Source organism: Hylobates moloch, unplaced genomic scaffold (assembly GCF_009828535.3).
Source record: "Hylobates moloch isolate HMO894 unplaced genomic scaffold, HMol_V3 SCAFFOLD_12, whole genome shotgun sequence".
Taxonomy (NCBI): Eukaryota; Metazoa; Chordata; class Mammalia; order Primates; family Hylobatidae; genus Hylobates; species Hylobates moloch.
Window position 1 is genome coordinate 96,098,845 of NW_026652287.1, and position 13,383 is coordinate 96,112,227.

The 13,383-nt window shown below is 44.7% G+C and overlaps 1 protein-coding gene across 5 annotated transcripts in view; it reads left to right on the forward strand.

The window, feature by feature from the left end:
- ELK3 (ETS transcription factor ELK3) overlaps positions 1–13,383 on the forward strand; it is a 136,850-nt gene that overhangs the window by 13,646 nt on the left and 109,821 nt on the right. Inside the window, exon 1 of one of the 5 annotated variants that reach the window (XM_032170949.2) lies at positions 4,957–5,071. The exons of the other annotated variants lie outside the window; for them this stretch is intronic. The gene's annotated coding sequence lies outside the window, so the exon portion shown is untranslated. Of the gene's footprint in view, positions 1–4,956; positions 5,072–13,383 lie in introns of those variants that run through there. 5 annotated transcript variants of the gene reach the window in all.

Genomic DNA, 13,383 nt, shown 5'->3' on the forward strand with positions numbered 1-13,383 from the left:
AACCTTGACATGTTTTGGCAAATGTTAAACTTCAGAAAAAGAAAGGAAAGATGTATAATGCAATTAACCCTTTGTATAATGCATGATCAGCAATTCAAATATGTTGTGCTGTAAAGTGTTAACACTGATCATATCCTCTAAACAGTGCCTAGCTCAGCCAACTGTTACCCTTTGCCATATCTGTGTACCATTTAAAAGGGGGATTAAAAATGGTTTCAGTGGATTTACTCTAGGAAGGGAGAAAGGTAACTTTTCCAGGTAGGCTGATGGTAGAGGGCAGTTTTTTGTTTTTTGGTTTTTGGTTTTTTTCGAGACAGAGTCTCGCTCTGTTGCCAGGTTGGAGTGCAGTGGTGTGATCTTGGCTCACTGTAACCTCCGCCTCCCAGCTGCAAGCGATTCTCCTGCCTCAGCCTCCTGAGTAGTTGGGATTTTAGGTGCCCGCCACCACTCCCACCTAAGTTTTGTATTTTCAGTAGAGACGGGGTTTGGCCATGTTGGCTAGGCTGGTCTGGAACTCCTGACCTCAGGTGATCCACCCACCTCGGCCTCCCAAATTGCTGGGATTACAGGCGTTAGCCACCGCACCCAGCCAGAGGGCAGTTTTTTTTAGTGACTTAACCATCCATAAATGATTAAGTTTACTTTGTTATTTTAAGTTCTGTAGAGAAGATAAGAAAGTTCCCAGTTTTCCTGAGAAGAGCATGCAATGGTGTCTCTCCTTCTCCAGGCCACTGCCAGGGCTTTCTGTGAAGGAGCTGGAAGGGAGAGGGTCAAGGGTTCTTGTTGCTTCATCCAGTTCCCAAGAAAATTATAGCCTGATGTGTCATGCATTGTGAGGAGCAGGCACTGGTGAGGAGAGACAAGTTTTGGTGGAGGCAGTAAATGAAGTGCAACCAGATTTAAATGACCTCCAAGGAGCCTATGAGATGCACTGTGGCCTTGCTAGGACAGGGGAGCAGAAGTCATGCGCACACCGGAGAGTTTTGCAGGGACTGGAGAAAGGGGCTGCGAGGGGAGGAAAAGGCTCTATAACTCTCTCCAGGATAGAACCAGTGAGGTAGAATGGCTGTGCAGATGTTGGAGGTGGCCCGGGCCAGGTGCAGCTGGGCCAGGGGAAGGGGAAGGTGCACAGATGGTTGGGCACCTCTCTGCCAGGAAATGCTCATTGCTGCATCAGGACTGGGGTGCCCAGCACAGCTGTGCAGACTTCCCGGTCCCCAGGATCCCTTGGGGATCCTTCTGAGAGGAAGGGGTGATGTCACAGCCCACACCTGACCCCACCTGGGACCCCTTCCTCCCCAGGGGTGCACCATCCTTCCTGACCCTGCCATGGTGCAGCGTGTGTGCACACGTGCAAAACAGAGACAGGGCAGACGTGATGTTAAAGGCCGTTTGTAAGACAACAGATTGCAGGTTGCCATCGATGCAGAAAGAGTGGTATCCAGAGTTTGAGTGAGGAGCTAACACATGAGATTTTCTTTTATTAAACATATTTTATCTTGCTTTTTTTTTTTTTTTTTGTAATGTTTCCACTGGGTGGTGCTGCAGGAATTCCTACCTTTTGCCTTGGATCTACCCTTCCCAGAAAGACGCCTCTAAAGCATAATAGGAGGAAGTCCTGATTTAGAAAGATTTTACAGTTTCAACACAATAGAAGAGTTTGGAGGATGCTCTGGCAGGAAATGTTTCAGTTTCTGGATGTGGAAAAACTGCCATCATTTTATATCCATGCAAAAAGGTTCTCATTGCACTGGGTAAATACTTTAGACTTTCATCAGCTTCTTTAGCACAGAAAAGCTTTCAAGTTTATCAGAAAGATTAGGGTTTCATTCTAGTGGAAGTGGTCTGTAAGATTTCCTTTATTTTGATTTTTGTAAAACCATCTTAAAGTAAGTAAATAAACATTTTCTTACACTGACAACCATAGATTTAAGAAAATACTTCTGTCAAGGCTGTCTTTAAAGCTGAGGACATTGTTCCATCCTTATTTTAAAGATCATTTATATGATGTATTGATGAAAAGGATTACATATTTTTACTTTCAAATACTTTTAAGAAGTCTTTTAGTTTGATAGTATGTAAAGGGTAAGACTGACTTTGCCCCTTCTACAGAGGAGAAGGTTGAAATACAGAAGTTAACATCCCTGCTGTAGCTCACACAACTCTTTTTCTCCTTTTTTTTTTTTTTTTCCTACCTTTGACCAAGGCACAGAAGATCAGGCAACTTTTTAAGGTTTTGGCTACAATGAGAATTTGTTTATCTTGACCTCCAACTTTTTTCTCTTGTATGCAGGATTGAATTGTATTGATATTAATAGTACAAAAATTTGGGGAAAAGATTTTCCATTCAAGCAAAGGCCTCTGAAACATAAGAATCAAAAGTAGTATGAGGATCGGGGGGGCCAGATGCCCACTGGGGATTTGAGAGCTCATTAATTTAAAGCTCAAACTGAAAGACAGTTTGTAAGATCTTAGTAAGTTTGACTGACTGTGGAACAGCCTGTGTTTTTCGGGGCATGTTGTGGTCCTCCATGAAATCCGAAACACTGCTTTCTTAGAACCTGAAACGGCTTCCCTAGAGGTGTTTCTTTTTAAAGGAAAGTTTTGGAGGCACTGCTGGGTGCTAGGGACCTTGCCAGATCCTGTCATGCACGGTTTCCCTGGGATTCCAGCCTGTCCCTATTCACACTTGAAGTGCTTCTCATGATTCGTTTCGTGATGTGAGGTGCATGTGTGTTTGGGGCCCCTCTCGGGCCAGGCTAGCTCACTTCTGTTTCCTCCGACTTTCATCCTGTTCCACCGCCCTGCGCGTGCACACACACACCCCCGAATGGGAGGTCCAGGAGGCACCGACTTCCAGAACACGCAGCTTCTCAACGTCCCGCTTGTATCGAGAGCCACCCTCGCTTATTTAGTGTTGGGTGAACCTTGAACCTATTTAAACCACGATACAGATCTTTGAAAGGAGGGCACTGGTTAACAAAATGGTGGATGGGGTGGGTTCAAAGATTCTTTCTCGAAACAACCCAACTGGAGCAGCTGGAGATGCAGAGGAGGCAACACCAGAAATGAACAAGGAAATGTCCTGATTTGATTCCTAGTGGGAATGTATTTCCCACGAATTACAATGAGACAGTTCCTTAGCAGCAGTGAAGTGTGCATATGAGAAATGAAGCCTCTACTGGGGGCATATGCACGTTGATTAAGAACCTGGACTTTGGAGCCAGATGCCCCTGGATATGAGGCTCTGTTGGCCCATTTTACCCATGTGGCCATGAGCGTCTTATTTCACCTTTCAAAGTCATAGTTCCTCGTGGGCATAGCCAACTGAGAGTATTAAATTTAGACAGCATGTATAAAGCACTCAGCACAATGCCTGGTACATAGTAAGTGGTCATCAAATTTAACTGCACTAAAAAGAAAAGCTCCTATTTAATAAAGTAATGGATTTCTTTAGGTACGGGCGCTATTCTTCAGAATTCCATGGGATCTCAGCATTGCTGCTGGTGGAGGATATATTAATAGCTAACGTTTTCTTAGAACAGTGCTCTTAATTTGAAATTTATAAGTTATTTTTAGAGTTGTATAAATCCTGGTGAAATTATGTGTATTTTCTATAGCTGTATATTTTTCCTAGATAATTTTAGATTCTCAAAAAGTCCATGGACCAAATATGTGAAGAGGAAACTGCCCTGGGGATGTGATTGTGTGTGTGTGTGTGTGTGTGTGTGTGTGTGTGTGTGTGTGTATGTGTATCAGTTTTATATATGTAAATATATTTTAGGTTGAATATATGAGATTGCTGGTATTTGACTAGTTTTGATCTATAAAAACAATAATTTCTTACAGTTCAACTTAATAGTTGTGATATTATGAAACAATTTGAAATATATCACGATGTGATATTTATAATGAAATATGATTATAGCTAATTTTTGTATGTTATTTATCAAAGCCTAGCCAAGTTAAAATTCATCAGGCAGCCTTGGACCACTAGTAACCATATTTACCTAAAATAACTTGTGCTTTTCCATTGACCTTAATCACAGGAAATACAAAATAAAAACTTTTCTGTGTCCAGTATTATGAAACAGTCTTTAATTTTCATTGTGGATTTATTAATAGCTTTATTACATCTAATGAATCACTTTTCTGATCCAAATGACTACTGTTAGGAGAATCTGCTTAGTATTTTTTCCCTGTTGAATTCACAGTGTTAATTACTTTGGGGAGGAACAAAAATTCTGAGTTTTCTTGGGCGATAAGAACCTCAGTGTTGTTTCAGAAGGCAGAGTTGGGCTGCAGTGCTGAAGGTTAAAACAGAGCCAAAACACAAGACAAAATGAAACCAGAGCTGCAGTGACAAAGTGGGACAGATGTAGGAGGCCAGGTTTCCTGTGGCCCATTTTCCAGTTTCCTGCCTGCAACCTGCAGAAGAAGAGGAAGCTGAATGTTACCAAGTATGAGAACTGCGGGACGTGCTTCAGGCCAGAATTAAGAGAATGCAAACAACACAGGCAACAAAAACAATTGCAAAGAAAGTGAATGTTCAGGTTTTAGTCCAAAAATGTCTGGGGAGGAACAGCCCATCTGTTTAAAGAAAAAGCATTGTCAGCAGAGCTCGTCCTTCCATGTGGGATTCTAAGGGGGCCTAGGGACTGCCTCAGGTTGTAGGAACCTCTTGTTTTTTATAGCCCCACTCATCTTTCAAGACATGGTCTGCTGTTTTAATACAGAGGGTTACCTGAAAAGATTTTCCCTGCAGTTCCCAGGACTTCTAAATCTGTTTCCTGGGGATGTTGATATAGGGGGGAGGTGGATGTGGTTAACCAAGCAGCTCTAATGAACGGCAGCCTCAATTTGGGAAGGCCGGGTGACCAGTTGGCTGCTTTGATCTGGGAGGCTTATATTCCTTTAACCACCCAATAAAATTTTTGTTTGATGTTTTCAAGAAAGAGATTAAATGAAGATGTGTGTGTGTTGAAGACTACATAGTGCACACTCTGTGTGGCTACCTGGTGAGCCACGTGGTGGGATACAGGACTCAGTGAAGACGACACTGGAGAAGGGAGTGAGTTCATTTTTCTCCCATGGGGCGGGGGAGGGGGAAGCAAAATAAAATTATTTTTTCTAGGCTCTTTAGCTCATTTTGGAAGAGTCTGTGAAGTCAGATCTTACAATACCCATCTTAGAGAAATTGAGAGCCAAAGAAATTGTGATTCATTACACACCTTTTAATTGAGTACCTATTGTTTGTCAGGGGCTGTGTTGGAAGTGCTGGGTAATGCAGGTGAAATGATGGCTAAAAATAAATAGCTGTTTATGTGTCGTGGAAGGCTTCATATAAGGCATATATGAAGGGGGCACAGAAACGTTGTTGAAGGTTTAAAACATATGTAAGACTTTGGCGCGGTGCCATGCTGTTTCCACACACCATCTCATTTAAATTGCCTTGCTGCTTTGTGCTACAGAGCAATAGGGTGTGCTTCTGGGACAATCAGTTATTTCTTTACCCTGCAGATTGACCACCTCTTCTTCTCTAAGCCCAGAAAGAACAAACTCTATACCAGGAATCTTAAAAAGTTTTGGAATGTTAGGGATCAAGAGATAGCCACATGAGGCAGCCTTGGATGGAAATAAGCCCTTTTCTGTCTTAATGTGGACCCGCTCTGAAAATGTAGGATAACATAGGGCTGGGTTGTACGGTGGTAGGGTGGGGTATGGTGAATTATGTGGGAAGAAGTAGATGGTTGTAAGACATTTTCTCAGCCAGAGTTAACGAAACCATCATTTACTACTCACCCATATAAAAGTCACTGACAAACCAATTGAGTTACTTCTAATTTAGCCAGAGACAGCACAGTTTCAGAAGGAAAGAGGGGTGGTTCCTACACACAGTAAATTGCATATGTTGTTATTTCAGTGGTTGTCAGTGATTTCCTCTGAAAAATCCCTTTTTTTGTGTGTGTTTGAGACGGTTTCATGCTCTGTTGCCCACGCTGGGGTGCAGTGATGTGATCACAGCTCACTGTAGCCTCAAACTCCTGGGCTTAAGTTATCCTCCTGCCTCAGCTCCCCAAGTAGGTGGGACTACAGGTGTGTGTCACCACATCCAGCTAATTTTTGTGTTTTTTTGTGGGGATGGGGGTCTCACCATGTTGCCCAGGCTGGGCTTGAACTCCTAGGCACAAACCGTCCTCCCTCCTCGGTCTCCCAAAGTGCTGGGATTACAGACGTGTAATCCATTCATTAAAAACCCAGTAATCCTTGCATTGTGCTAGATATAACATGTACAGGCGTGTAATCCCAGCAACCTTTCTCTTTCCCAAGATGGAAGAGTTACTTAAAAAACATTGCAGACTGGGCCGGGCGTGGTGGCTCACGCTTGTAATCCCAGCACTTTGGGAGGCCGAGGCGGGCGGATCACGAGGTCAGGAGATCGAGACCACGGTGAAACCCCGTCTCTACTAAAAAAAAAATACAAAAAATTAGCCGGGCGTGGTGGCGGCCGCCTGTAGTCCCAGGTACTCAGAGAGGCTGAGGCAGGAGAATGGCGTGAACCTGGGAGGCGGAGCTTGCAGTGAGCCGAGATCGCACCACTGCACTCCAGCCTGGGCGACAGAGCGAGACTCCGACTCAAAAAACAAACAAACAAAAAAAAACATTGCAGACTGGGCCGGACATGGTGGCTCACGCCTGTAATCCTAGCACTTTGGGAGGCCAAGGTGGGTGGATCACCTGAGGTCAGGAGTTTGAGACCACCCTGGTGAACATGCTGAAACCCTGTCTCTACTAAAAATACAAAAATGAGCTGGAGGCAATGGTGTGCGCCTGTAATCCCAGCTACTCTGGAGGCTGAGGCATGAGAATCACTTGAACCTGGGAGGCGGAGCTTGCAGTGAGCCAAGATCACACCGCTGTGCTCCAGCCTGGGCGACAGAGCAAGACTCCGTCTCAAAAAAACAAAAACAAAAACAAAAAACAACAAAAACCATTGCAGACTGTAAAGAGTAAGTAAATAGGTGAGCAATACCTACTTTTGTTTACCTTTTTTAAAATGGACAATTTGTAGATATTCACAGAATGCAAATACTTGTTAATAAATGAAAAGCTTGGGAGACATGAAGTTGGCCTCATGCCTTTTTTATACACAGTGATAATGATTAAAATAATTTAAAATGTCCTTTGAAAATAAATTTAATAGTCTTCCAACTCACAGAAATAATAGACTTCAGAACTTGTATAAGTTGTTTTTTTCCAAATATTATCCTTATTTACTTAATACCTTACACTTACTCTGTGCTGAGTTATTGCAGATCCCCAATAATATAAAATGTTGTCTTCCAGTTCTTTGACTGAAGTACAGGGTTCATTTTCTATAATGAAATGGCTACTACCCTTTGTCTTAGACAATGATAGTGTCATGACATGGAAATGCATAGCAGATACAGGCAGAGGAGTTGAACTCACCAGAATTTTCAGTAAGAAGTGTTCAAATTCATCTTCATTTCTCTAACCATGCAAAATTTAACAAACGAAAAAAGACATAGGTACCTCATGAGCACCTATTTTGTTTATTCCTTACCCAGAAGTTTTTCTCCTTTTCTTGGGCTCTTATTGCCTTTCTTTTTTTTTAAGTTGCCTCGTTTCTTATTTCCCACCACATAGAAGCTTAAGAAAATCAAAGCTAATTCTGCCCCCTCAACTCCCACCTCAGTAAAAATGAAACAAGGAACATGCAAAGGGAAGTGCTAGGTTGCCATCAGTAGAAAGAAGAACAAATAAGTGTGCATTTCGACTACTAAGAATGGAGGCAAAAACCTCATACTTTGCATAAGGAGTCTGTGCGGCCCCTATTCACATCAAGACGTCGGGCGCCACCTTGTGGCCGACAGGAAGGAGGTCAGCTTCCAAGAAGAGGCCGGTAGCTTTTCGGGGACGGAGGCAGGAGGAGCTGGGACACCTGAAGCTGGGATCCTGTCACGAGACCTGACATCTCTCGCGGAGACGGGCGCAGCATAATGAGAATGATCAATATTTCTGTCAATAGCATCTTTCTTTTTGAGGCTCCGTCGGATTAAAGAATGAATCAAAGTTAAAAACATCGGAAAGACTAAAGAGGGATATAAAACTTTTTTTTTTTTTTTTTTTTAAAGAAGTTCTCGCTCTGTCACCCAGGCTGGAGTGCAGTGGCGCCATCACAGCTCGCTGCAGCCTCTACTTCCCAGGCTTAGGCGATCCTCTCACCTCAGCCTCTTGAGTACCTGGGTGGACAGGCGCACACCACCACACACAGCTAATTTGTGTATTTTTTGTAGAGATGGGGTCTTACTCTTGCCCAGGCTGGTCTCGAATTCCGGGGCTCAAGCAATCCACCTACCTCGGCCTCCCAAAGTGCGGGAATTACAGGCATGAGCTACCACGCCCAGCCTCAAAACTATTTTCATAACTGCATTCTTTAAGTGCAAAAAGCTGAAAACAGAATAAGGGCAGAAAATAATCACTCAGAGTCTGCAAAAATGTCCCTCTCCTCTGTGCCAGAAGTCAAGTGCTTTACTCTCGGCCCCTCCACGCCTCTCTACTCTGTGTCTCTTGCCCGGACCAGCCCATGGATGCCCTCCTGTGGGGCCCCGTCTGCAGCGGCTCTGAGCGGTGTTGTCATCGTCGTCCCTTGGCTTGTCATTTAGAACATCTTTCTTTCTTCGCTCTCTGACCCAACAGCTCTCATGTACTTGACTCCCCTTCCCGCTCCAGAGAAACCGCATAGATGGGAGCAGAATGTCCCCCAGGGAAGGTGAGAGCCCCAAGGACCCTCTTTGCTGAGGTCACACAGCTTGGAGGCCTCAGGGTCAGCGTTTAAACCAGTGTTTCTTAAGCTGGAGTCAGAGAATCTGTGCTCTGGCATCTGAGTTTTCTGCAAGCATTTATGATTTTTTGTGCTTTCATATTTGATGATAGACTACAAAACAGAAGCATACTCCAAGCCACCTTACAAACCACAGTCACCATGTGGCTGAAGAGTCTCCCTGGATTTCAGTGCCTGTGTGGGGCTCATTGCCTAATGGACAAAGAGCCCAGGTGGGTGCCATAGCTACACAATGCCTTCCAGCCTGGGGAAGGCCACGTGACTCCACCGCAAGCTCTGTGAGGATTCCCCGTAGCTTCAAAGGTAATTGTAGTTAACATTTAAATAGCACTTAACTTTGCCCCAGATGTAGTTTAAGTGCATTATTAGCAACTTCTGTAACTCTTACAACAACGCTGTATGATGTGATACTTTTATCATATCAGTCCCATTTTACCTGTGAGGATACTGAGGCACAGAAAGGTTAAGTAACTTACCCAAAGTCCCGCAACCAGACAGGACGAGTCTTTGCTGTTGAACCCAGAGAGTCAGGTGCCAGAATGTGCGCTTACCTTCCAAATAGATGAAAGTGCTTCACTAGCACCTGCTTTGAGTTATAGAAAATAGTTATATAGCTGGATGCGATGGCTCATGCCTGTAATCCCAGCACTTTGAGAGGCTGAGGCAGGAGGGTTGCTTCAGGCCAGGAGTTGGAGACTCCTGAGCAACATACAGAGATGGTCTCCACAAAAAATTAAAAAATTAGCAGGGCGTGGTGGTGCATACCTGTAGCCCAAGCTACTTGGGAGGTAGAGCTGGGAGGATTGTTTGACCCCAGGAGGCTGAGGCCGCAGTGAGCCAAGATCGTGCCACTGAGCTCCAGCCTGGCTAACAGAGTGAGACCTAGTCAAAAAGAAAAGAATTATGCTTCAGTGAAAAACCGCATTCTTGACTCTAGAGAAGACTCCCTCCAGCTGATGTGATTCTGATTTTTTGGAAGCTATTTTACAACGTTGTTGACTATTTGTTGACTATAGGTAACTGCTCATGAAATAATTCTCGTCTATAGACAGCCGAATTCTGTCTTACAGAGTGCCATTGACTCCCACCCCTAGTTTTGCCTCCATTTAAGCATTTATTTCAATGTTCTTCTTCTATAAATGCCTCTATTATTCAGATGCTTTTTTGAACTCATTATAACGTCTGTCTGGTTCCCTACTGAATTATGAGTGAAATAAAATCTCGAACGTGTTCGTTTTGATATCTGTATGAGAGCCATGATTTAACCCTCTTTTGAAAATTATTTTTTAACAAACTAATTTCTCAGCTGGGCACAGTGGCTCACGCCTGTAATCCTAGCACTTTGGGAGGCTGAGGCGGGCAGATCACCTGAGGTCAGGAGATCAAGACCATCTTGGCCAACATGGTGAAACCCTGTCTCCACTAAAAATACAAAAAAATTAGCTGGGCATGGTGGTGTGCACCTATGGTCCCAGCTACTTGGAAGGCTGAGGCAGGAGAATCGCTTGAACCTGGGAGGTGGAGGTTGCAGTGAGCTGAGATCGCACCACTGCACTCCAGCCTGAAGGACAAAGAGAGACGCAGTCTTAAAAAAAAAAAAAAAAATCATTTGTCAACACTGAGAACGTATCACTTTTCCTCCTGCTCCTTTAAAGGAGGTATGCATATAATTCACATTTGACAAGCTGCTCTAAATCGTCTAACTTCACTCTACCATGGTAGATCACAGCTCTACATTACAAAGGGAAAGGAATTGGGGCAAGTAACAGGTGGTTTTGCCCTCTGGAGTAGGAGTGGGTGGGCCTCAGCCACCTGTGACCATGGTCCTGGTGAGTGCTGGTAGAAATGGTGAGAGCCCAGCCAGAGATGGGAAGTCCCTGCAGGCTGCAAGGTTGAGATGAGGTCAGAGGAATCCAGAAAGTATCAGATGTGAAGGGGACACCTCTTCCTGGAAGAGCAGCGATGCCTTTAAAAGCAGACTGATGAGCCTCAGTATGAAAGCACAGAGTTCAATTCTGCAAAAAGAATGGCATTAAAATACCTGATAAAATTTTGTACATTCAAAATAAGGTCTGATAAGGACGGCAATAATAGACACTGGGGACTCCAAAAGTGGGGAGAGAGGGAGGGAGTGAGGGCTGCAAGATTACCTGTCGAGTGCAGTGTTGGGTGCAGTGTTTGCTGTTTGGGCGGCGAGTATGCTAAAAGCCCAATCTGTGCCATTATGCAATATACCCATGTAACAAACATGCACATATACCCCCTGAATCTTAAAAAAGCAGGGGTCTGGGCAGGGGAAAGATAAACATTTTCTTTTTTTTTTTTGAGATGGAGTCTCGCTGTGTTGCCCAGGCTGGAGTGCAGTGATGCGATCTTGCCTCACTGCAAGCTCCGCCTCCCGGGTTCACGCCATTCTCCTGCTTCAGCCTCCCAAGTAGCTGAGACTACAGGCGCCCGCCACCACGCCCGGCTAAATTTTTGTATTTTTAGTAGAGACGGGGTTTCACCGTGTTAGCCAGGATGGTCTCGATCTCCTGACCTCGTGATCCGCCCGCCTCGGCCTCGCAAAGTGCTGGGATTACAGGCGTGAGCCACCGCGCCCGGCCAAGATAAGCATTTTCTCATTAGTTAAAGGGAATTTTAAAAAAAAGATTTCTAGCATTTCTTTTATGTGTTCTACATTTTTGAAGCTCAGAGTGGTGGGAAATCAGCTAAGTAAAGTTAGGCGGATGAAACATTTTAACTTAGAGCAGGCTTCCATGTGCATAATAATCAATCAAACATAAATCTCAAGTACCACCCCTTTCTTCAACTGTTGATTTAATAAAAGCCACAGTGTACTGTCTGAATTACTCACATTCCTTCAAGTGGCATCCAGGTAAATGGTCTTTATTGTACCTGCCTGTTAAGATATTGGACTTCATTAAGGATTCTAGGTATCAAGGAATTAATTTAGAAAAAAAAATTATTTAAATTTTTTTTCTGGTGAGAGAGATACTCGTACAGATGAATTTACGAAAATCTGTAGTGTTAGCGGTTATTGGAAGGGCGTACCTCCCAGCACGATGGTACAAAGTCTGTGTTTTCCAACACCCCAGAGGGCAAAATTTCCAGCTGGCAGAGGCACAGTGGAATGTACAGTGTAATTGTATGTGAAAATAGTTGTGTAAATTATGAAACTTGATCTCATAGTTAAACTACATCGAGTGGAACGAAAACAATATGGAGAGCGCCGTGGCAGCTGGTGGCCCACTGCCCCACCTGTCCCCCTACCCAAACCTCTGCCACAGACAGCCACCCATTTTCATCATGCAGATGGCTCTGGCCAGAGAGGATGGTGGGTCCCAGAGCTGCCTGGGGGCTCCACGATACCCCAGAGTGACTTCTGCTGAGCGTAGACAGGATGATCTTTGTAGATGCAGTGATAAGCTCACAGGAAAGTAGTTTTTCGACTCAGCTCTGAGTAATGTCTGGCTGGGATTTCCACCGGGAAGGCTACGTGACTGCCCATCATCGAAACTGGTGGATCCACCAGGGTCAAGGAGTGGCTCAAGAGAGCGCGAGAAGAGGAGAACGAGGCCCTCAGCATGGGGCGAGGCTGGGCATGCCTCAGACAGGAGAGGCTGCAGCCCTTAGTCACCTCGCCGGAGCGGTGTTGCGCATAGCAACCCCTCTGAGTAATCCTCTGATGATCCCCTGTGCCTGCAGCTGCCACCCAAGCTCTGCAGCTTGGTTGAACGGTGGGGGCATTTCTGTGATTCTTAGTGAACAGCTCTTGCCTTCTCTAGGCGAGTTCCTTTATTCCAGAAATCTGGGAGGCCCTGAAGCAGTAGGTCCCCATCCCCACCGCTGCTCCTCTGCCTGTTCCCTTTGTACTCTTTCACCTGTCCTTTTTCTTTCTCTCCTACCTTTGCCTGAGGCTATGGCCATAGCACCCATGGCTGCCACTTAGCCCATGTGTGGCCTCTGAGTAAAAATGTGATCAGCCGATCCCTCCACACCTAGTAGCATACTTTTTCATGATTTTTTTTTTTTTTTTTTTTTTGAGATGGAGTTTTGCTCTTGTTGTCCAGGCTGGAGTGCAGTGGCGCAATCTTGGCTCACTGCAATCTCTGCTTCCTGGGTTCAAGCTATTCTCCTGCCTCAGCCTCCCAAGTAGTTGGGATTATAAGCGCGGGCCACCACGCCCAGCTGATTTTTTGTATGTTTAGTAGAGATGGGATTTCATCATGTTGGCCAGGCTGGTCTTGAACTCCTGACCTCAGGTAATCCACCTGCCTCAGCCTCCCAAAGTGCTGGGATTACAGGCCTGAGCCACCATAGCCAGCCTTTCTCGTGATTTTGAACACAAGCTCTAGAGCATAAAGATAATGGCACCCCAGCAAAGGGAGAATTTTTTTTTTTTTAAACAAAGACATCATGTATTTTAATAGTCAGCTTTTGCCGCAGTGGTGCTGCGTAACCAGTTGCCCCAAGATCACTGGCTTACGGTGGCGTTTATTTTTCTCACAAGTCAG